Source organism: Malus domestica, chromosome 15, assembly GCF_042453785.1.
Source record: "Malus domestica chromosome 15, GDT2T_hap1".
NCBI lineage: Eukaryota > Viridiplantae > Streptophyta > Magnoliopsida > Rosales > Rosaceae > Malus > Malus domestica.
This window is the reverse complement of record NC_091675.1, coordinates 41,644,982-41,671,284: the sequence shown is the minus strand read 5'-3', so window position 1 is coordinate 41,671,284 and position 26,303 is coordinate 41,644,982.

The window sequence follows — 26,303 nt, the reverse complement described above, 5'->3', positions numbered from 1 at the left end:
GACTTGGTCATGTATAGAAATGATTTCCTTGGGCACAGGCGGGTGCTGTTGCTTGACCAAAGTGTTGTAACATGATTGTGCACTAAGTTGATCTCTTCTGATGTAACCATTGCCATAAGGGGGTTGGAAATTTCATCAACAACATATGTGTGGATACCATGGCCTTGAGATCATTGATGCCTGTGCGTCCCAAGATGACATTGTATGCCGTTGGGCAATCAACCACTAGGAAGTTAATGGCAATGGTAGCTGTGTAAGGGCCTGTACCAATGGTGAAAGGTAAGTGTATGCTCCCCATAGGTTGCACGATATCAACGAAGAAGCTTATCAGAGGAGAAATCGAGCGATCGAGCAAGTGTTCAGCTACATTAAGTGCCTTGAAAGCTTCAGCAAATCATATTGACCGAAGCCCCTGTGTTTACCAAGATTCGTCGTACTTCAAAGTTGGCTATGTGAGCTTCCACGATTAGTGGGTCCTTGTGAAGGTAGATAATACCTTTTTCTTCCTCAGGTTAGAAAAATATTGGATCTCAGTTAGGCTTTTGATACTTGCCTCTGATGCGAACAATATAAGCACACAAATTAAACCCTCTTTTGACAATTGTAGCAAAGTATGTAAGTAGGGATCGTTCTAAACCGGGGATTAGGAGGGCTTGCTAAAACCTCTAAACTGACTCAAAAACAAAAAGAAACAAAGTTAAAAATGTAAACAAAAGATTTTAAAACAAGAAAGTAAAAGGGGGATTTGAGTTTGGTGAAGTTGAAAGTAAAAACGAATAAACTAAAAACTTAAATAGATTTTAAACAAATTTGGGTTGAATGGATAATGGAAGGCTAGCTAAGGGGTTCTTCTCCACACATGTCTTGCTTGCATACAAAGTGATTTCCAATTGCATTTCAATAACTTATTAATTCTCAACGCCCCAAATTAACCATGAATTGCATAAATTAATTCTCAGATTTCCCTAGGCTCATTGAATTGAATGGAATACGCATTACAACCAAATTATTCTTATCAAGGACCCTAACTATGGAATACGCATGATAGAGACACATATCAAAGATCATTAAGTTCAATGGAAATCATAAGCATTGACGAGGCATTCATAACTATGGAATACGCATGTTACTCTTGCCAAGGATTTACTTAACACAATCGTGACTAGCGACTTTTACTACTTATGAATATAAGTTCATAACGATTAGATGAAATTCCCTTATACTCTAGCATCATATTTATGCATGCAAACTAAGTATGCATCCCTAATCAACATACATAAACATGTATCAATCAAATAGATAAGTAAATCGAATTCATAACTTATGAAACGCAATTAAAAGTAATCAAATCATATTGCAAGCATTAACATGGTTTCGAATCCCCCCTAGCCAAGGGGGGTTTAGTTCCTCATTATTACAAAATAAAGATAAACAAATTTAACCATTGAAAAACAAAGGGAAGAAAGCACCTAAACGTTCCAACGATCCATGTTGGATAGCAAGCGCGTCCAAGGACTTTTCTCCTTCTCCTTGCCGCAACAACAAGGTTGGAATGATGTTGAAGGGTTGGTTATTTGGAGGAATGGATGGGAAGGGGTTTAGATATGTAGGAGAGGCAAGGAAAGGCTTGGAGAATGGTTAATTTCTGGATGAATTGAATGAGGTTGCTGCATGGTATTTATAGGGAGAGGATGGACTTGTTTAATTCAATTTTCTGGTGTGAAAACAACAAGGATATACGGCAAGCATGTGGAGAATAATGGTGGGTTAGGTCTTGAATCATTCACTCAATTTTATGGTGTGAAAGCAACAAGAATGCACGGCAAGCATGTGATTTTAGGGATGAATCATTTATTCAATTTCCTAGTTGGTTAGGTATTGAATCATTCACTCAATTTTCTGGTGTGAAAGCATCAAGGATGCACGGCAAGGATGTGATTTTTGGTGTGAACATGGTTTTGAGTGGAATTTTGGTCAATCCTTCTAGAAACCTATCCCTTCTTGCAACTTGTATTTGTTTCACCAGATTTTTAGCATGTTCATTTGATGTTTTGACTTCAAATTCGTCCAAACTCCTTGCTCCATGCATATGCACTTCATTCCAAGCCCAATTTTGCTCCTAAAAGCTCCAAAATGCTCATTTTTGCATACTTTGACAATAAAACCTGAAATTGCACGAAAATGACTTTAAACACTAAACTAACTAAGGAAAAACAACATAAATGCATGAGAACAAGCCAATTAAGTCGCATAAAAATGCTCCTATCAAATTCCCCCACACTTAGCTTTTGCTAGTCCTCGAGCAAAACAAAGAAACAAAAGTATCACAAATCCTATAATACGTAAAAACAAGGTAAATAGCTCAAAAATATAAGGAACTAACTAAGAAAAGACGAGTGAATTTGAAGTAAAAATATATATAAATATGATCCGATCAAATACCCCCACACTTAGCTTTTGCTAGTCCTCGAGCAAAACAAAGAAAACATGAAAAGTAATAACATGAAAAACATTAGTTTCCCCCTATGTGACTCTCATAGAATTTCATTCGAGAAAACAAATCATCAAGAACCATAGCTAGCACCAAACAAACTAATCCAAGTTCATCTTCCTTATTCAACTATTAGCAGTAATCTTTGAATCATCCTTGAAGTGTAGTGTGTGAGATAGCCATGCTAATACAATTTCAAATTTTTTTATATTTTTAAAATCATCATATGCAAACTAGCGACCTTCTCACGGGATATGTACTCAATCACACATGTGTTTAGTTTTAATGTGTTTCGCTCAAAGAATCAAATGTGAAATTTCTACCATAAGCTTGCATAAAGATTACTTCTCCACATTCATAATTGCAAAACTTAAATCAAGAGGACTTTTATTGGATGTAATGAGGTTTAGGGAGAGGGTTATTGAAATGAAAAAAAATAGGTAAACACAAGTTCCAAGCTGCATTGCAAGCAATTCTTTTCTTTAGATTTATAAGAACTCAATCTTTCCAAAGATTCTTTTAGCACCTCTAACCACACCCTTAAACTGAAACTTGAACAACTTTTTATTTTCTTTGTATACAATCCTTCTTTTTCTTTTCTTTTTTTCTTCTTTTTTTTTTTTTTTTTTTTTAATACAAACATGAAATACCCCCACACTTATTCTTTTGCCAAACACCTTCAAAGTACTTCACAAACATTTCTCATAAGACAATCTCACATTGCTCACTAGCTTGCTTGGAAAGGGTAAGGAAAAATGTTTCAGGTATAAGGGTAGACATATCTGGTGATAAGAAATAAAAGGCTCAACATACACGGCTCAAATTGGCAATCTAATGATATCATTTTTCTTTGGGAAACATGGTTATTTGGGCCATAGTGGTAAACCTAATGCCTCTATCATTTCCAAATTCATGCAATCAATGACAAACATTTCGAAAGATCGTTACGCAAGTTCTAGAGATGTATCTCACATAAGTTCATCACACATGAAAGAATAGGAGTGTATGAAAAATGCACACACTTTCAATCGGCTCAAAAACTCACATAGGATGTATATGGTCACTAAATTCACATATGAAGCTTTAAGTCATACTTTAGTTTCACATTAACAAGGCTATGTGCATTTGGTTTTTCAAAGATGATCAAACATGTACAAAACTAACAAGAGAATTAGGAATTTCACAAAACACATGTTAACTAAGTTCTTGATGATCATGGTTCAAATTTGATCCAATTATATCATTGGGTCGGGAAACTAACAAAAATCTAATTCAAAACAATAAGGGAAACAAGACCATATTTTTGGATTTTTAAATTTTCCGATTTTTTTTTTTTTAAAAAAAGAAAACAACACTAATTAAGAAAACAAAAAGCAACAACACAGAAACAAATGAAACCCGTTCGTAGTTGAAGGTACAAAAAATTTCAATTTGGTCATTTTTTATACTCTTTACCCCCAAACTTAAACTGGACATTGTCCCCAATGTCAGAAAACACTATAATGCAAATAAAATAAAATAAATAAATAATAAGAAACAAAATAAAGCAATTGGACTGAAAACTTCCCTAGTTTGCAGTAAAATCAAGCGATGACCCCCAAGCGAAAATTCTGCAATCAACTTCAAGGGCGGAAATAACCAAAAGTTCCTGCAAAGAAAAGAAATAATTCAGTTAAGTAACGCAAGAAAATGTAAAAAAAATTTGCAAACGAAAAATTGAAAATCACGATAAAAGACAATGAATAGAACTAATAAGTGATCATTGGTCGTGCTTGTTGACTTTCCACAGCTTTCCTCTTGAACGGGGTGACACTTAGCTTTTTACTTGCAAGTGATGATTTGATGATATTGTACGGCGAGGCTTTGCTCTTTGGTGATGTTGCAGTTCCTTATTTGTTCTCCAAGCAGATGTGGCAGCTTCTCTAGTTCTTCAACTCAGATTCCTTCTGCTCTCGAGTTGATTGTGCAGGCTCAATTCCTTATTTGTTCTCCAAGCAGATGTGGCAGCTTCTCTAGTTCTTCAACTCAGACTCCTTATGCTGGGTTGATTGTGCAAGCTGCATTCTTCTCTGCTTGTTTCTTCTGCACGTTGTCTCCACATGCTGCTGGTAGAAATTTCACATTTGATTCTTTGAGCGAAACACATTAAAACTAAACACATGTGTGATTGAGTACATATCCCGTGAGAAGGTCGCTAGTTTGCATATGATGATTTTAAAAATATAAAAAAATTTGAAATTGTATTAGCATGGCTATCTCACACACTACACTTCAAGGATGATTCAAAGATTACTGCTAATATTTGAATAAGGAAGATGAACTTGGATTAGTTTGTTTGGTGCTAGCTATGGTTCTTGATGATTTGTTTTCTCGAATGAAATTCTATGAGAGTCACATAGGGGGAAACTAATGTTTTTCATGTTATTACTTTTCATGTTTTCTTTGTTTTGCTCGAGGACTAGCAAAAGCTAAGTGTGGGGGTATTTGATCGGATCATATTTATATATATTTTTACTTCAAATTCACTCGTCTTTTCTTAGTTAGTTCATTATATTTTTGAGCTATTTACCTTGTTTTTACGTATTATAGGATTTGTGATACTTTTGTTTTTTTAGGGAACGAGTCCAGCTAGCATTAGCATGAGTGCTTTTTGCACCTACCACAAAACACTCACTCTTTTCTTATTATTGTTCTTCTTCTTGACCACCCATTGTGGGATACCAGCTGGAGGCGTGGGAGGAGAAAAGCAGCAAGCTGCTTTGCTGCCTTAAAGAAACAAAAGGAATAATAAGTGAGGGGTCGGCAAAGGCTGTTTGGGGGGTGGAACAAAAGAAAACAAAAGAATAAAAAAAGAGCACTAAAGCTTTGGCAGCTAGGCACAGCATTTGGATTGGCATGAATGATGGATGAGAGGAGGAGAAAAGCTGCTGAGTGCAGCGGAAAAGAAAAATAAAATAAAACGCTGCCTTGGCAGCACCAGCGCGAGACGGGAGCACGAGAATAAAGGGCGGATAAGAAGGCTGCCTTTGGGCAGCGTGAAAGAGGAAGAAAAGGACGGACCGAGGCGCGGGGGAAAAAAAAAGCTGCCTTTGCAGCTGGCGAGTCAGAGGAAGCTGCCTTAGGCAGCGTGAGAAACAGAAGGCAGGGCAGAGAGAGAGGAGTGACGGGGAAGAGGAGAGCAACGCGAGAAACAGAACACGCGGCAGAGGAGAGACCAAGAGAAGGGACGGACTGACAAGAGGAAATAAAGGGACGGACTGACAGAAGAAAAACAAAAGGGTCGTATATTTTTCCAAACTTATATTTTATTTCTGTTTTAATAATGTGTAACTAAATTTATTTTGGCTAGAGGTTAATTCAAAGCCATGAATATATTTGTAATATGAATTGATTACCTTCAGTTGTGATTTCTGAGTTGTGATTTAATTTGCTTAACTGCTTGATTGATAACTAATTTGTGTATGTTGGTTGAGAGTGCACGCTTAATTTACATGCATGAATTTGATGCTAGAATATAAGTGAATTTCACCTAATCGTTATGAACTTATATTCATAAGTAGTGAAGGTTGCTAGTCACAATCACGTTAAGTAAATTATAGGCTGGATTAACATGCGTATTCCATAGTTATGAATGCCTAGTCAATGTTTATGATTTCCGTTGAACTTAATGATCTTTGTTGAATGTCTCTATCATGCGTATTCCATAGTTAGGGACTTTGATGAGGAATAATTTGATTGTAATGCGTATTCCATTCAATCCAATGAATCTAGGGAAATCTAAGAGTTAATTTAAGCGGACCTAATTAACTTGGAACATTGTCATTCACAATTTATTGAAAGAACAACTGAAAATCAATTTAGGTTGCATATGTGTCATGTGTGGAGAAAAACCCTCTAGCTAGTCCGTCACCTATCCTTTCACCTTAATTTCATGCTTTTGTCAATTCTGTAATTCATTTAAGTTTAATTTACTTCTCGTCAAAACCAAACCCCCCCCATTATTAAATTATATTATTTAGTTAGTGTTCATTGTTGTTAGTCTTTTAATTCAATTTCCGTCCATTTCAGTTCCTAGTGTCTAAATTGAGTGTTTCCATTTTTTTGAGTCATTCTAAGTGTGTTTCGAGTTATTAGAGTTTTTAGCCTAGTTTTGTGTCCTTGAGTCTTATTTAATATTTTAAAATTAATTTAGAATAGATTAGCAATCCCTCCTAATCCCCGGCCTAGAACGATACCCTACTTACATCTATACTACAATTGTCAAAAAGAGGGTTTAATTTGTGTGTCAAGTAATTCTCGCACCAAATTTTGGGCTGTTTTCATGAATGGCCTCCCAAGTAGAATTGGCAATGGGGTGACATGTGGTGAGTCCTCCATCTCTAAAACGTAGAAATCCGCTGGAAATATCAAGTTATCCACCTGCACCAATACATCCTCCAAAACTCCTTTCGGATATGCATTAGAACGATCGGCTAATTGAATTATAACACCATCGTTTTTAAGTTCTCCTAAGTTCATTGATGCATAAATTGAGTATGGCATGACGTTAATTGAGGCTCCTAGATCTAACATAGCATGTTCAAATTTAGTATTGCCTATAACACATGGAATTGTAAAACTTCCCGGATCTTTGCATTTAGGAGGTAATTTTCTTTGCAAAACAGCGGAAACATTCTCACTTACCTGGACAACCTCTTTGTTTGAAATTCTCTTTCTTGTTGTACATAGTTCCTTCAAAAACTTGGCGTACCTAGGTACTTGCTTAATTGCGTCAAGGAGAGGTATATTGACTTGCACTTTCCGGAACGTCTCTAGAATGTCCTTTTCAGCTTCTTCTTTCTTTGTTTGCTTGAACCTACTAGGAAAGGGGACATTCAAAGGAAAATCATTAGTAGGAATGGAATTGGACACGGTTGTACCTTTATTTGGCAGATTGGATGGCTTAGGAGCCATGGAGACTTGCGGCAAAGGAACCTCTTTCCTTGCCGTGGCCAACCCTTGTTCCTCCTCTTCAATTATCACTTCCTCCACCTTGTTTGGAGCTGATTTGGATGGTGGTGGGGCTGTTCCAACTTGTTTCCCGCTTCTTAACATGATTGCCTTGGCAGATTCAAAGCCTCCTTTTGGATTTGCAATGGTTGAGCTAGGCAACTTGCCTTGCTCTCGAAACTGCCCCATGAACTCGGCAATTTGCCCTACTTGTTTCTCCAACTCGTCCACCTTTTTGTCCCTATTTTGCATTCCCTGCGCCATAGAAGTTAGTAAATTAAAAATTTGATCATTATCAATAGACGAACCTGATTTTTGGGCAGGTTGTGCTTGGGGTTGAGTTGGTGCAAACGGCTTTTGATAGAAACCCGGGGGTTGTTGCCTAAATCCGCTTTGTTGTTGGCCTTGTTGGGGTTCTCGCCATTTGAAATTTGGATGATCACGCCAACCGGGATTGATGTGTTCAAAGGGACGTTGACAATGGAATTTGATGGGGAGATTATTAACTTTAACATTTCTGAAGCTATGAAATTTCCTAAAGATGATCATTCCTGTTTTTCTATTGATATATTGGATAAATTGGCGCAGGATTATCTTGATATGTTGGAAGACGATCCACTCGAAACGACAATTGCACAAGGATTTGGCACAAAACCCAACATGGCCGTACCAAATGATGAACATGCCGAGCTTGTGGCTGCCTTGGAATCATTGCCAAAACATCATGGTAAGCCGTCTAACCCAATTCCAATTCCCGTTTCCACTAATACGTTGTTACCTTCTGTGATTCAGGCCCCCGTTCTTGAGCTTAAACCGTTGCCGGATCATTTAAAGTATGCATTCTTGGGAGAGGAAGAGACGTTGCCCATCATTGTCTCTTCATCACTCACGGCATTAGAGGAAGAAAAGTTGATTCGGGTGTTGAAAGAGCACAAAACAGCCATCGGATGGACATTGGCCGATATTAAGGGAATTAGCCCTACAACGTGCATGCATCGCATCTTTCTAGAGGAGGGGGCTAAACCAACTCGAGAGGCTCAACGCCGACTCAACCCTCCAATGATGGAAGTCGTGAAAAGGGAGATTATAAAGCTTCTCGATTGTGGGGTGATTTATCCAATTTCAGATAGCCGTTGGGTCTCACCGGTTCAAGTGGTCCCAAAGAAGTCCGGAGTCACTGTGGTGAAGAATGCCAAGGACGAGCTTGTGCCAACCCGTATTCAAACAGGTTGGAGAGTATGCATTGACTATAGGAAGCTCAACAACACCACAAGGAAGGACCACTTTCCACTACCATTCATCGATCAAATGCTAGAAAGGTTAACCGGTCATTCTTTTTATTGTTTTCTTGACGGTTATTCGGGATATAATCAAATTGTCATAGCTCCGGAAGACCAAGAAAAGACCACCTTCACGTGCCCATTTGGTACTTTTGCTTACCGCCGCATGCCATTCGGTTTATGCAATGCACCGGCCACGTTCCAACGATGCATGGTAAGTATTTTTTCAGATTTTATTGAGAAGATTATTGAGGTATTCATGGATGATTTTAGTGTCTTTGGCGATTCGTTTGATGGTTGCTTGGAAAATCTCACATTAATCTTAAAACGATGCATGGAAACTAACCTCGTTTTAAATTGGGAAAAGTGTCACTTTATGGTAAAACAAGGCATAGTTTTAGGGCATATTATCTCTGAAAACGGCATTGAGGTGGATAAATCCAAAATAGATCTAGTACGTCACTTACCCTCTCCGACTTCGGTTAGAGAGGTTCGTTCGTTTCTTGGTCATGCAGGATTTTATCGTAGGTTTATCAAAGATTTTTCGAAGATAGCACAACCTCTTTGCCGTCTCCTACAAAAAGAAGTGGCGTTTGAATTCACCAAGGAGTGCACGGCATCATTCAATCAACTCAAGGAGTTGTTAACCACGGCATCCATCATTGTTCCACCAGATTGGAGCCTACCTTTCGAGCTTATGTGCGATGCATCCGACTACGCTTTAGGGGCTGTTTTGGGACAAAGGAAGGACAAAAAGCCACACGTCATCTACTATGCCTCACGGACGTTGAATGATGCACAATTGAACTATTCCACTACAGAAAAAGAACTTCTTGCCGTTGTTTTTGCTTTAGATAAGTTTAGATCATATCTAATTGGTACTAAAGTAATTGTTTTCACTGACCATGCAGCATTAAAGTACTTGCTCACCAAAAAGGAGGCCAAGCCACGGCTAATTCGATGGATGTTGCTACTTCAAGAGTTCGACATAGAGATTCGTGACAAGAAGGGAAGTGAGAACGTAGTGGCTGACCACTTAAGCCGATTGGTGCATAATGAGGAGGCTTTGCCGATTTTGGAGACATTCCCCGATGAACAATTGATGTCCATAAAGGTTAGTGAGCCTTGGTATGCTGATTTGGTGAACTTTTTGGTGACAAAACGAATTCCAAGCACTTACACTAGGCACCAACGTGATAAACTTAGGCATGATGCACAGTTTTATGTGTGGGATGATCCATATTTGTGGAAATTTTGCCCGGATCAAATTGTTGGTCGTTGTGTGCATGATTCTGAATCTCGTTCAATTTTAAGTTTTTGTCACACATATGCATGTGGTGGGCACTTTGGCACACAAAGAACTGCCCTTAAGGTATTACAATGTGGATTTTATTGGCCTAGTATTTTTAAGGATGCTAGAACTTTTTGCTTAACATGTGATAAATGCCAACGAATGGGTAACATTGGTGCTAGGGACCAAATGCCGCAGGTTTCTATCCTAAATGTTGAAATTTTCGATGTTTGGGGTATTGATTTTATGGGTCCCTTTCCTTCTTCATATGGTTTTATATATATTTTGCTTGCGGTTGATTATGTGTCAAAGTGGGTGGAAGCAAAGGCCACCCGGACTAATGATTTTAAAGTGGTTGCAGATTTTATTAGAACTAACATTTTTGCAAGGTTTGGCATGCCACGAGTGATCATTAGTGATGGAGGGTCACACTTTTGCAACCGGACCATTGAGGCGTTATTGAGGAAATACAATGTCAATCATAAGGTTTCTACGCCTTATCATCCTCAAACTAATGGCCAAGCCGAGGTTTCCAACCGTGAGATCAAGCAAATCCTAGAGAAGACCGTTGGGCCAACGAGGAAGGATTGGAGTTTACGGTTAGATGATGCACTTTGGGCGTATCGTACGGCGTACAAGACACCCATTGGAATGTCCCATTTTCGGCTTGTCTATGGCAAACCGTGCCATCTCCCCGTTGAGTTGGAGCACAAAGCTCATTGGGCCGTCAAGAAGTTTAACATGAACCTCGATGAAGCGGGGAGTCACCGGAAGTTCCAATTGAATGAGCTTGATGAGATACGGCACGAGGCATACGAGAACGCAAGCATTTACAAGGAAAAGACCAAGGCGTTCCATGATAAGATGATTAGGGGCAAAACGTTCGCAATTGGGCAGAAAGTGCTATTGTTCAATTCCCGTTTACGTTTGTTTCCCGGTAAGTTACGTTCCAAGTGGATTGGACCTTTTGTTATTACTAATGTTCTTGTTCATGGTGCAGTCTAAATCCAAAGCTTGAAAACGGGACACGAATTCAAGGTGAACGGGCATCGTTTGAAGCCGTACTACGAGAACTTTGAGGAGCATACCGTGGATGACATTCCCTTGCATGCCGTGGACTCCATTGAGGAGTGAATGGGTTCTTCGTCCGGCTGTACGACGTTAAAGTGATGTGAGAATTTCTTGACACACAAATTAAACCCTCTTTTTGACAATTGTAGTATGGATGTAAGTAGGGTATCGTTCTAGGCCGGGGATTAGGAGGGATTGCTAATCTATTCTAAATTAATTTAAAAATATTAAATAAGACTCAAGGACACAAAACTAGGCTAAAAACTCTAATAACTCGAAACACACTTAGGATAACTCAAAATAATGAAAACAATCAAATTAAACACTAGGAACTGAAATGGACGGAAATTAAATTAAAAGACTAACAATAAAGAAAACTAAATAAATAAAATAATTTAATAATGGATAGGTGTTTGGTTTTGATGAAAAGTAAATTAAACTTAATTAAATTACAGAATTGACAAAACATAAAATTAAGGTAAAATGATAAATGACGGACTAGCTAGAGGGTTCTTCTCCACACATGACACATATGCAACCTAAATTGATTTTCAGTTGTTCTTTCAATAAATTGTGAATTTCAATACTCCAGATTAACCGTGAACAGCACTTTTTTAATCTTCAAGTTTTCCTTAAGTTATTGAATTGGACGGGAAAACGCATACAACAATTCAAAACATTCTTCAAAAGTCCCCTACGTGAAAAGCACAATAGAGATACAATCAAAGATCATTAAACTTTGTGAAAACTATAAGCATTGACGAGGCATTCGTAACTATGAAAAGCATGATACTCTTGCCAAGAATTTACTTAACGTGATTGTGACTAGCAACCTTTACTACTTGTGAAAATAAGTTCATAACGATTAGGTGAAATTCACTTATATTCTAGCATCAAATTCATGCATGTAAATTAAGCGTGCACTCTCAACCAACATACACAAATCAGTTTTTATACGAACGGATAAGTAAATTGAAATCACAACTTATGAAATCACAACCGAAGGTAATCAATTCATATTACAAATATATTCATGGTTTCGAATTAACCTCTAGCCAAAATAAAATTAATTACACATTATTAAAACAAAAATAAAATAGGAGTTTGAAAAGATTAAACCGAAAGTAAAACATAAGTTGGAAAGATTTAACCGAGAGGAGAGAACTGTCTGTTCGTCCGTGCGCTGCCATTTTCTGCCCTCGGTGCTGCCAAGAGCAGCGCACCCTTCTTTTCTGAGCTCCAGGCTGCAAGGGCAGCCTCTGGTTGTTCACGTTCTCCCCCCCCCCCGTGCTGACCAGTCCTTTATTTTGCGTGCTGACCTGCCCAAAGGCAGCCTTCTCTCCAGCTACCCCTTTCTCTCTCTCTTATATTTCTGCGCTGCCAAGGGCAGCCTTGGTTTCTGGTCAGTCAAGGCTCAAACTGCCAAATGGCAGCCTCTGCTCTCCTCTTTCCGCTTCTGTCTCTCTAACCTCGCTGCCAAAGGGCAGCCTTCTCTTTCCGTGTCCCAAGACAGCCTTATCTTTCCGTGTCCCTCTGCCTAAGGCAGCTTACTCTCTCTTCTTCACGCAGCTTCTTGCTGCTCTCTCGTTCCTGGTTCGGTCCGTCTCTCTCGCTCCTGCCGTGTCTGCGAGCTGCCCAAAGGGCAGCCCCCCTGTCCTCGCCTTATTTCCTTTTTTTTTTTATTCCCTCCCGTTTTTTTTACGGTCTCTGCCCTCTACTTTCCTTTTTGAAGAAATCACTTGTTCAGCCCCTCCACCTCCAGGAAGAAACAGGTCAAAAGAAGTAATGAATACACCTGCTTTCCTATACCAATCATGACCCCTTCTACGCCAGCAGGTCTTTCCAAACCAACATCATTTTGTCTGACAGGATCCAATGTGGTTGGCGCGGATCTCCCCATTGCAGAAAATCCATACTTAGCAATGTCATTGTACCTTTAGTTAAAATAAAATTGTAGATTTGGATAATCACATAGTAGAAATTAGAAAAAGAAAGGCATCGGGAAGTGGAAATGTAAAGACATACAGATTTTTAAACAAAATACCATATTAAAAACTATAGTCACTCCAATCCTGATAACCACTAAAGGATCATGGTGACCTCCAAAACTTCAAACATTCTGCATTGCAAGATATAGATGTATACCTTACCTGGGCTCAGTTCATACCTATGGTGGTTAAAACAGAATCAAGTAAATAATTTTACTTATTCTATTTTTATTTTCTTTGCATAACAAATCCTATAAACACAAAAATAACGTAAATAGCTCAAAAATATAAGGAACTAACTAAGAAAAGACGAGTGAATTCGAAGTAAAAATATATATAAATATCATCCGATCAAATACCCCCACACTTAACTTTTGCTAGTCCTCGAGCAAAACAAAGAAAACTAGAACAAGAAGTAACAAGAAAAACATTAGCTTCCCCCTATGTGACCCTCATAGAATTTCATTCGAGAAAACAAATCATCAAGAACCATAGCTAGCATCAAGGAAATAATCCAAGTTCATCTTCCTTATTCAAATATTAGCAATAATCTTTAAATCATCCTTGAAGTGTAGTGTGTGAGATAGCCATGCTAATGCAATTTCAAGTTTTTATTTTTAAAATCATCATATGCAAACTAGCGACCTTCTCACGGGATATGCACTCAATCACACATGTGTTTAGTTTTAATGTGTTTCGCTCAAAGAATCAAATGTGAAATTTCTACCATAAGCTTGCATAAAGATCACTTCTCCACAGTCATAATTGCAAAACTTAAATCAAGAGGACTTTTATTGGATGTAATGAGGCTTAGGGATAGGGTTATTGAAATGAAAGAATAGGAAAACACAAGTTCCAAGCTATATTGCAAGCAATTCTTTTGTCTAGATTTATAAGAACTCAAGCTCTCCAACGATTCTTCAGAAACCTCCAATCACACCCTTAAACTGAAACTTTAAAAACTTTTTATTTTCTTTGTATACAATCTTTCTTTCTCTTTTTCTTTTCTTCTTTTTTTTTTTTTTTTTTTTTTTTTTTTTTTTTTTTAAATACAAACATGAAATACCCCCACACTTATTCTTTTGCCAAACACCTTTAAAGTACTTCACAAACATTTCTCATAAGACAATCTCGCATTGCTCGCTTGGAAAGGGTAAGGAAAAATATTTCAGGTATAAGGGTAGACATATCTGGTGATAAGAAATAAAAGGCTCAACAAACACGGCTCAAATTGGCAATCTAATGATATCATTTTTCTGTTGGGAAACATGGTTATTTGGGCCATGGTGGTAAACCTAATGCCTCTATCATTTCCAAGTTCATGTAATCAATGACAAACATTTCGAAAGATCGTTACGCAAGTTCTAGAGATGCATCTCACATAAGTTCAGCACACATGAAAGAATAGGAGTGTATGAAAAATGCACACACTTTCAATAGGCTCAAAAACTCACATAGGATGTATATGGTCACTAAATTCACATATGAAGCTTTACGTTATGCTTTAGTTTCACATCAACAAGGCTATGTGCATTTGGTTTTTCAAAGATGATCAAACATGTACAAAACTAACAAAAGAATTAGGAATTTCACAAAACACATGTTAACTAAGTTCTTGATGATCATGGTTCAAATTTTATTCAATTATATCATTGGGTCGGGAAACTAACAAAAATCTAATTCAAAACAATAAGGAAAACAAGACAATATTTTTGGATTTTTAAATTTTCCGATTTTTTTTTTTTTTTAAAGAAAACAAAAAGCAACAACACAGAAACACAACACAGAAACAAATGAAATTCTAGAGATTTCTACCCCCACACTTAAACTTGACATTGTCCCCAATGTCAGAAAACACTATAATGCAAATAAAAAAATAAAATAAAATAAATAAATAATAAGAAACAAAATAACGCAATTGGACTGAAAACTTCCCTAATTTGCAGTAAAATCAAGCGATGACCCCCAAGCTAAAATTCTGCAATCAACTTCAAGGGTGGAAATAACCAAAAGTTCCTGCAAAGAAAAGAAATAATTCAGTTAAGTAACGCAAGAAAATTAATTAAAAAAAAAAAATTGCAAACGAAAAATTGAAAATTACGATAAAAGATAATGAATAAAACTAATAAGTAATCATTGGTCGTGCTTGTTGACTTTCCACAGCTTTCCTCTTGAACAGGGTGACACTTAGCTTTTCACTTGCAAGTGATGATTTTATGATATTGTACGGCGAAGCTTTGCTCTTTGGTTATGTTGCAGTTCCTTATTTGTTCTCCAAGCAGATGTGGCAGCTTCTCTAGTTCCTCAGTTCGGACTCCTTCCGCTGGGATGATTGTGCAAGCTGCATTCTTCTCTGCTTGTTTCTTCTGCACAACGGGCAGGCACGAGGGAAAGGTGTTGGTCCTTATTTCTTTCTTCAATCTTTCCAAGTGCCCACCTCTTGCTTTCTTTCTCCTTGTCCCTAGCTGAATTGTCTCCACATGCTTCGAGGTATCATTTTCACTTCCCTTACTGTCCCCCAGGCAGATGTGGTAGACGAAGAGAAAGCATAAAATGATGAAGATGAGTACTCGAGAGCAAGGCTAGGTAAGCAATCAGGAAGGGGTTCCAGGCAGTTGGCTCCAGATCGGAAGATTGATACCAAATGCTGGCTGATTGCTCTCTTTCTCCTTGTCGGAAAACAAAGACAAGGAGAAGGACATGGAGAAAGCATGATATGAGATACTCTTGCTTTCAACCTTTATGATATGAAATACTTTTGCTTTGAATGGGTTGTTCGCAGGAGTATCCCAAGGAATGAGGAACACAGAGTGACTCGAGAGGATTCTTTGGGAATGCATTTTCGGAGATGAAGAGGTGTTGAGAGGGTGTGCTGAGAGAGTGTGCTTTTGCTGTGGAAGGCGAAGGTAGAAACTTATAGGACTTGTCTTCACAACCGGAACTGTTCTCTCACTTAGTGTCGGCAGCCGGTGGATGGGTGAAGAATACAAATTACGCGCTTTCTGACAAAGCTGCCCGTAATTTCCGCAAAGCTGATTCCTCATTGATATCTGTAATCGGCGCTTCGAGCTCTGAGCATCGTCGATTGTAGAGGTAGCATGTGACACGTGCGGATAAATCTGGAAAAGAAGATTTTCCCGTGGGTTGAAACCCAGCTTTTGAGAAAGCTAGCGTGTCTTTGACTGTTGAATTTCCCTCTTCGATTTCTGAATTGGTGCTTCGACAAATTGCCCGAGATTTCCGCAAAGCAATTTGCGTGTGACAAGTGACGACACGTCTGGACAAATTGATCTTTTGAAATCCGGGGTTCGGCTCGTGGTTTCTGAGCAAGCCCAGCCTTTAAGAAATGAAACGCCTCTTTTGAGAAAAGAATCCGGCTTTTGAGAAAGGAAACTCCTCTTTTGAGAAAAGAATCAGACGTTTGAGAACAGAGCCCCGACTCTTCGATTTGCGAGAGGACGCTTCTCTGAGGAGCGCCTCTTTGATTTCTTCCTTTTTATAGAGACGTTAAGCTTGTTCCACAACACACTTGAGCTCCCTCCTGTAAACACTCCCTTCTTGCACTTGTTTAATCTTGATCAGTCCAACTCTCTTCTTTCTTTACCACCTCTGAAAAATGTCTGGCCCTTCTGATCGTCGTTTTGACTTGAACATTGGTGAAGAGGCAGCTCCGCCTTCACCAGACAACATATGGCGGCCATCCTTCATATCCCCTACCGGTCCCCTTACCGTGGGGGATTCGGTGATAAAAAATGATATGACAGCTGCGGTGGTGGCCCGAAACCTTGTCACCCCAAGAGATAACAGACTGCTCGCTAGACGATCTGATGAATTGGCGGTTAAGGAGTCTCTGGCTCTTAGCGTGCAGTGTGCGGGTTCCGTATCCAACATGGCCCAACGCCTATATGCCCGAACCCGTCACGTTGAATCCTTGGTGGCTGAGATACAGAGTCTCAAGTAAGAGATTAAAGGGCTCAAGCATGAGAATAAGGAATTGCACAAGCTCGCACACAGCTATGCCACCAGCATGAAGAGGAAGATTGACCAGATGCAGGACACCGATGGTCAAATTTTACTTGATCATCGGAGGTTTGTGGGTTTGTTCCAACCGCATCTGCCTTCGTCTTCTGGAGCGGCACCGCGTAGTGAAGCTCCAACTGATCAACCTCTGCTGCCTCCTCCTTCTGTGGCCCCGCCGACTGCTGAAGCCCCGCCTACTACCGAAGCACCACCCGACCAATGAATACTATTAGTTTACATTATTGTAAAATATTTGTACTTTTTTTTTTTTTTTTTTTTTTAATTTTTTTTTTTTTTTTTTTTTAAATTTTTTTATTTATTTATTTATTTTTTTAAATTTTTTTTTTTTTTTTTTTTAAATGTAAATTAATGTAAAGAGACTTTGGTTAACCTTCCCCCACACTTAAACTAAATAACACAAACTCACAGAAATCAACCAAATAACACAACTAACTAAACAAAACAAAATGAAAGCAGCAAAGATAAGGGTGGAAGAATGCAAAGCTGATTGGGTTAGCGATTCCAAAGTCTCCCTTCGTTGAATGCTTGGGTTGCCTCCCAAGAAGCGCTTGATTTAACGTCTTTAGCCGGACGCATCTTTCCTTTAAATTTCCCTCGGCTCCATTTGAACCTAAAATCAAAGAAAGAAAAATAAATCAAATATCAAAAGTAAAATACACAAACACCAATATAAACATAAACAAAAACAAAAATAAAAGGATTAGCAAAGTTACTAATCCCCGGCAACGGCGCCAAAATTTGATGTGAGAATTTCTTGACACACAAATTAAACCCTCTTTTTGACAATTGTAGTATGGATGTAAGTAGGGTATCGTTCTAGGCCGGGGATTAGGAGGGATTGCTAATCTATTCTAAATTAATTTAAAAATATTAAATAAGACTCAAGGACACAAAACTAGGCTAAAAACTCTAATAACTCGAAACACACTTAGGATAACTCAAAATAATGAAAACAATCAAATTAAACACTAGGAACTGAAATGGACGGAAATTAAATTAAAAGACTAACAATAAAGAAAACTAAATAAATAAAATAATTTAATAATGGATAGGTGTTTGGTTTTGATGAAAAGTAAATTAAACTTAATTAAATTACAGAATTGACAAAACATAAAATTAAGGTAAAATGATAAATGACGGACTAGCTAGAGGGTTCTTCTCCACACATGACACATATGCAACCTAAATTGATTTTCAGTTGTTCTTTCAATAAATTGTGAATTTCAATACTCCAGATTAACCGTGAACAGCACTTTTTTAATCTTCAAGTTTTCCTTAAGTTATTGAATTGGACGGGAAAACGCATACAACAATTCAAAACATTCTTCAAAAGTCCCCTACGTGAAAAGCACAATAGAGATACAATCAAAGATCATTAAACTTTGTGAAAACTATAAGCATTGACGAGGCATTCGTAACTATGAAAAGCATGATACTCTTGCCAAGAATTTACTTAACGTGATTGTGACTAGCAACCTTTACTACTTGTGAAAATAAGTTCATAACGATTAGGTGAAATTCACTTATATTCTAGCATCAAATTCATGCATGTAAATTAAGCGTGCACTCTCAACCAACATACACAAATCAGTTTTTATACGAATGGATAAGTAAATTGAAATCACAACTTATGAAATCACAACCGAAGGTAATCAATTCATATTACAAATATATTCATGGTTTCGAATTAACCTCTAGCCAAAATAAAATTAATTACACATTATTAAAACAAAAATAAAATAGGAGTTTGAAAAGATTAAACCGAAAGTAAAACATAAGTTGGAAAGATTTAACCGAGAGGAGAGAACTGTCTGTTCGTCCGTGCGCTGCCATTTTCTGCCCTCGGTGCTGCCAAGAGCAGCGCACCCTTCTTTTCTGAGCTCCAGGCTGCAAGGGCAGCCTCTGGTTGTTCACGTTCTCCCCCCCCCCGTGCTGACCAGTCCTTTATTTTGCGTGCTGACCTGCCCAAAGGCAGCCTTCTCTCCAGCTACCCCTTTCTCTCTCTCTTATATTTCTGCGCTGCCAAGGGCAGCCTTGGTTTCTGGTCAGTCAAGGCTCAAACTGCCAAATGGCAGCCTCTGCTCTCCTCTTTCCGCTTCTGTCTCTCTAACCTCGCTGCCAAAGGGCAGCCTTCTCTTTCCGTGTCCCAAGACAGCCTTATCTTTCCGTGTCCCTCTGCCTAAGGCAGCTTACTCTCTCTTCTTCACGCAGCTTCTTGCTGCTCTCTCGTTCCTGGTTCGGTCCGTCTCTCTCGCTCCTGCCGTGTCTGCGAGCTGCCCAAAGGGCAGCCCCCCTGTCCTCGCCTTATTTCCTTTTTTTTTTTATTCCCTCCCGTTTTTTTTACGGTCTCTGCCCTCTACTTTCCTTTTTGAAGAAATCACTTGTTCAGCCCCTCCACCTCCAGGAAGAAACAGGTCAAAAGAAGTAATGAATACACCTGCTTTCCTATACCAATCATGACCCCTTCTACGCCAGCAGGTCTTTCCAAACCAACATCATTTTGTCTGACAGGATCCAATGTGGTTGGCGCGGATCTCCCCATTGCAGAAAATCCATACTTAGCAATGTCATTGTACCTTTAGTTAAAATAAAATTGTAGATTTGGATAATCACATAGTAGAAATTAGAAAAAGAAAGGCATCGGGAAGTGGAAATGTAAAGACATACAGATTTTTAAACAAAATACCATATTAAAAACTATAGTCACTCCAATCCTGATAACCACTAAAGGATCATGGTGACCTCCAAAACTTCAAACATTCTGCATTGCAAGATATAGATGTATACCTTACCTGGGCTCAGTTCATACCTATGGTGGTTAAAACAGAATCAAGTAAATAATTTTACTTATTCTATTTTTATTTTCTTTGCATAACAAATCCTATAAACACAAAAATAACGTAAATAGCTCAAAAATATAAGGAACTAACTAAGAAAAGACGAGTGAATTCGAAGTAAAAATATATATAAATATCATCCGATCATAAAGCAAGCGCTACTTGGGAGGCAACCCATGCATGCAACAAAGGAAGACCTAGAGAGCACTCCAAATTCCAGATTTGCGTTCCTAAACCCTTCCCTTTGTTGTTGTTTTCATTTATGCCATGTTAAATTGCTTAGTTGCTGTTTTGTTTGTTTGTTTGTTATTTGTGTTAGTATATGCTTGAAACATTGAGGACAATGTTTGATTTAAGTGTGTGGGGTAACCAAAGTGTTTTGATGCAAATTCGTAGGGTTTTCTCACTTATAATTTCTAATGTTGTTTTTCACTGTTTTTAAGCTGTTTTGTTGTGTTTTAGTGTGTTTTGAGTCAAAAATTCGAAAATCCCATAAAAACATAAAAATTTGTTTTAAAAACCCAAAAAGAGTTGTTTTTGTGTGTTTGTTTGTGTCTTAGGGTACCTTCCAACACAATGATGAGGATTTAGTTTGTAATTGCATGACGGTTAAAGAAAGTTATAAACATGGATAAAAGTTTGATTTACTCTTTGGTTTATGCTTGGTTATGGTTATAACTTATGAATTCACATGTAATCAGTTGAAGGAAGGAACTCAAATTAATGCTACAACCTTGTGAGACTTGAGCCTAAACGTTTATTTGGAGAGTCAAAATCTGTGCATTCTTTGTTTTCTAAAGTCGTTGCATGATCTCATTATTCTTTGCTTGGTTGCTACTTAGAAGGCGTTTCATCATTTAGTTCCAAACATTAGAACTCATGCCCATTTCATTCAAAGCATGTTATTGATTAGCATAACACATATTCAAGATAAAGTTGTGTAGTGACCACCACCTTAGCCAAAAAGCCGTGAATCCCTATGTCATTATGTTTTGTAGGTGTTAACCCCATTCAGCTTTGTTTAGCCTTTTCTTTGTTAACCCACATTACCCTCACCTAGCCTAGATTAGGACTATCCATACCCTCGTTCTTAAAGTATAGTAAGCATGATTCAAATTGAATTCCTTTGTGCAGAAAAACAAGTGTGGGGGAAGGGATTTATGTGTGGGAATTTGTGCCAAAATCAAGAATTGGGCACGAGAAAAGAGAAAAAAAATGTGAAAAGAATGAAAAAGAGGTCAAAATAAGTAAGAAAGAACTCACAAGTGTTGGTTGTTGAAGAAAGGGTCCAAAAAGTTAAATTAGACCCTAAGTATTGTGTATTTCATCCCCTTGTGTGTCTAAGTGATTTTCTGCACGCAAAAGTGAATTCTAAGTGTCAAGTTCATTACTTGTTTGCTATCGCTTTAAGAACTTTTGTTTATCCTTAACCTTTCTTTGTTAACCAATACCCCTTAGCCCCGTTACAATCCTTAACTTCTATCTTGAGTGTTATGTATTTCAATATGTGGAGTTTGGGATTGGTTTGAGCATATGGTGTCCCTGGTTCTCGCATCTAAGTAGTAGCATTCCATTCATGAGATCATATCTATAAATGCTTAATCATTCCAGAAAAGTGCTTCTTTTGTTATAACATGTGTGAGTGTTCGTTTTCATGTTTACATCAATCTTCTCACATGTACTTAGTATAGGGAGTGTAGTTAGAAAATCTGTGTGAAAATAAGAGTGTATCCAGTAAGGAATTGAGTGGATTCTCTAAGGCATGTTACTACATTCAAAACATTGTTTGAATTGGTTAAATGTGAACTAGTAAGTAGTGACTATGATTAAGTATGTGCTTAAGTGTTAAATTGACTCAATTCTGTGGGAATGATAATCTTTAACATGTCATGTGCATTGGAAATCCCTAAGGAAAACGTTGGAAGGTTTAGGTTGTTTTTGTTTGTTTGGTTTCGTTTTGTTTTTCTTTTGTTTCTTTGTTTTGCTCGAGGACTAGCAAAAGCTAAGTGTGGGGGAATTTGATAGGAGCATTTTTATGCGACTTAATTGGCTTGTTCTCATGCATTTATGTTGTTTTTCCTTAGTTAGTTTAGTGTTTAAAGTCATTTTCGTGCAATTTCAAGTTTTATTGTCAAAGTATGCAAAATGAGCATTTTGGAGCTTTTAGGAGCAAAATTGGGCTTGGAATGAAGTGCATATGCATGGAGCAAGGAGTTTGGACGAATTTGAAGTCAAAACATCAAATGAACATGCTAAAAATCTGGTGAAACAAATACAAGTTGCAAGAAGGGATAGGTTTCTAGAAGGATTGACCAAAATTCCACTCAAAACCATGTTCACACCAAAAATCACATCCTTGCCGTGCATCCTTGATGCTTTCACACCAGAAAATTGAGTGAATGATTCAATACCTAACCAACTAGGAAATTGAATAAATGATTCATCCCTAAAATCACATGCTTGCCGTGCATTCTTGTTGCTTTCACACCATAAAATTGAGTGAATGATTCAAGACCTAACCCACCATTATTCTCCACATGCTTGCCGTATATCCTTGTTGTTTTCACACCAGAAAATTGAATTAAACAAGTCCATCCTCTCCCTATAAATACCATGCAGCAACCTCATTCAATTCATCCAGAAATTAACCATTCTCCAAGCCTTTCCTTGCCTCTCCTACATATCTAAACCCCTTCCCATCCATTCCTCCAAATAACCAACCCTTCAACATCATTCCAACCATGTTGGATAGCAAGCGCGTCCAAGGACTTTTCTCCTTCTCCTTGCCGCAACAACAAGGTTGGACTTTTCTCCTTCTCCTTCTCCTAAACCTTCCAACGTTTTCCTTAGGGATTTCCAATGCACATGACATGTTAAAGATTATCATTCCCACAGAATTGAGTCAATTTAACACTTAAGCACATACTTAATCATAGTCACTACTTACTAGTTCACATTTAACCAATTCAAACAATGTTTTGAATGTAGTAACATGCCTTAGAGAATCCACTCAATTCCTTACTGGATACACTCTTATTTTCACACAGATTTTCTAACTACACTCCCTATACTAAGTACATGTGAGAAGATTGATGTAAACATGAAAACGAACACTCACACATGTTATAACAAAAGAAGCACTTTTCTGGAATGATTAAGCATTTATAGATATGATCTCATGAATGGAATGCTACTACTTAGATGCGAGAACCAGGGACACCATATGCTCAAACCAATCCCAAACTCCACATATTGAAATACATAACACTCAAGATAGAAGTTAAGGATTGTAACGGGGCTAAGGGGTATTGGTTAACAAAGAAAGGTTAAGGATAAACAAAAGTTCTTAAAGCGATAGCAAACAAGTAATGAACTTGACACTTAGAATTCACTTTTGCGTGCAGAAAATCACTTAGACACACAAGGGGATGAAATACACAATACTTAGGGTCTAATTTAACTTTTTGGACCCTTTCTTCAACAACCAACACTTGTGAGTTCTTTCTTACTTATTTTGACCTCTTTTTCATTCTTTTCACATTTTTTTTCTCTTTTCTCGTGCCCAATTCTTGATTTTGGCACAAATTCCCACACATAAATCCCTTCCCCCACACTTGTTTTTCTGCACAAAGGAATTCAATTTGAATCATGCTTACTATACTTTAAGAACGAGGGTATGGATAGTCCTAATCTAGGCTAGGTGAGGGTAATGTGGGTTAACAAAGAAAAGGCTAAACAAAGCTCAATGGGGTTAACACCTACAAAACATAATGACATAGGGATTCACGGCTTTTTGGCTAAAGTGGTGGTCACTACACAACTTTATCTTGAATATGTGTTATGCTAATCAATAACATGCTTTGAATGAAATGGGCATGAGTTCTAGTGTTTGGAACTAAATGATGAAACGCCTTCTAAGTAGCAACCAAGCAAAGAATAATGAGATCATGCAACGACTTTAGAAAACAAAGAATGCACAGATTTTGACTCTCCAAATAAACGTTTAGGCTCAAGTCTCACAAGGTTGTAGCATTAATTTGAGTTCCTTCCTTCAACTGATTACATGTGAATTCATAAGTTATAACCATAACCAAGCATAAACCAAAGAGTAAATCAAACTTTTATCCATGTTTATAACTTTCTTTAACCGTCATGCAATTACAAACTAAATCCTCATCATTGTGTTGGAAGGTACCCTAAGACACAAACAAACACACAAAAACAACTCTTTTTGGGTTTTTAAAACAAATTTTTATGTTTTTATGGGATTTTCGAATTTTTGACTCAAAACACACTAAAACACAACAAAACAGCTTAAAAACAGTGAAAAACAACATTAGAAATTAACTTACATACTTTGCTACAATTGTCAAAAGAGGGTTTAATTTGTGTGCTTATATTGTTCGCATCAAATTTTGGCGCCGTTGCCAGGGATTAGGAAGGCTTGCTAAAACCTCTAAACTGACTCAAAAACAAAAAGAAACAAAGTTAAAAATGTAAACAAAAGATTTTAAAATAAGAAAGTAAAAGGGGGATTTGAGTTTGGTGAAGTTGAAAGTAAAAACGAATAAACTAAAAACTTAAATAGATTTTAAACAAATTTGGGTTGAATGGATAATGGAAGGCTAGCTAAGGGGTTCTTCTCCACACATGTCTTGCTTGCATACAAAGTGATTTCCAATTGCATTTCAATAACTTATTAATTCTCAACGCCCCAAATTAACCATGAATTGCATAAATTAATTCTCAGATTTCCCTTGGCTCATTGAATTGAATGGAATACGCATTACAACCAAATTATTCTTATCAAGGACCCTAACTATGGAATACGCATGATAGAGACACATATCAAAGATCATTAAGTTCAATGGAAATCATAAGCATTGACGAGGCATTCATAACTATGGAGTACGCATTTTACTCTTGCCAAGGATTTACTTAACACAATCGTGACTAGCGACTTTTACTACTTATGAATATAAGTTCATAACGATTAGGTGAAATTCCCTTATACTCTAGCATCATATTTATGCATGCAAACTAAGTATGCATCCCTAATCAACATACATAAATATGTATCAATCAAATAGATAAGTAAATCGAATTCATAACTTATGAAACGCAATTAAAAGTAATCAAATCATATTGCAAGCATTAACATGGTTTCGAATCCCCCCCTAGCCAAGGGGGGTTTAGTTCCTCATTATTACAAAATAAAGATAAACAAATTTAACCATTGAAAAACAAAGGGAAGAAAGCACCTAAACGTTCCAACGATCCATGTTGGATAGCAAGCGCGTCCAAGGACTTTTCTCCTTCTCCTTGCCGCAACAACAAGGTTGGAATGATGTTGAAGGGTTGGTTATTTGGAGGAATGGATGGGAAGGGGTTTAGATATGTAGGAGAGGCAAGGAAAGGCTTGGAGAATGGTTAATTTCTGGATGAATTGAATGAGGTTGCTGCATGGTATTTATAGGGAGAGGATAGACTTGTTTAATTCAATTTTCTGGTGTGAAAACAACAAGGATATACGGCAAGCATGTGGAGAATAATGGTGGGTTAGGTCTTGAATCATTCACTCAATTTTATGGTGTGAAAGCAACAAGAATGCACGACAAGCATGTGATTTTAGGGATGAATCATTTATTAAATTTCCTAGTTGGTTAGGTATTGAATCATTCACTCAATTTTCTGGTGTGAAAGCATCAAGGATGCACGGCAAGGATGTGATTTTTGGTGTGAACATGGTTTTGAGTGGAATTTTGGTCAATCCTTCTAGAAATCTATCCCTTCTTGCAACTTGTATTTGTTTCACCAGATTTTTAGCATGTTCATTTGATGTTTTGACTTCAAATTCGTCCAAACTCCTTGTTCCATGCATATGCACTTCATTCCAAGCCCAATTTTGCTCCTAAAAGCTCCAAAATGCTCATTTTTGCATACTTTGACAATAAAACCTGAAATTGCACGAAAATGACTTTAAACACTAAACTAACTAAGGAAAAACAACATAAATGCATGAGAACAAGCCAATTAAGTCGCATAAAAATGCTCCTATCAGCCTCCCTTGATGTCTTCCACGTGAAACACTTGGTGGCCAGACCTTAAAGCTCGTTCACTATTTTTCATGGCCCTGTTGGAAGATTTAGATATGGGTGTGCCACCACTTATGGAATATATCACATTCACCTGGCGTTGGTTACGGTTACCCCTTCGAGGGTGAAGGAGGAATTGATCAATTTTTCCTTCATGTGCCAAAGCTTCAATATGATCACGAAGGGTGATTCACTTTTCGCCGTCATGACCGTTATACTC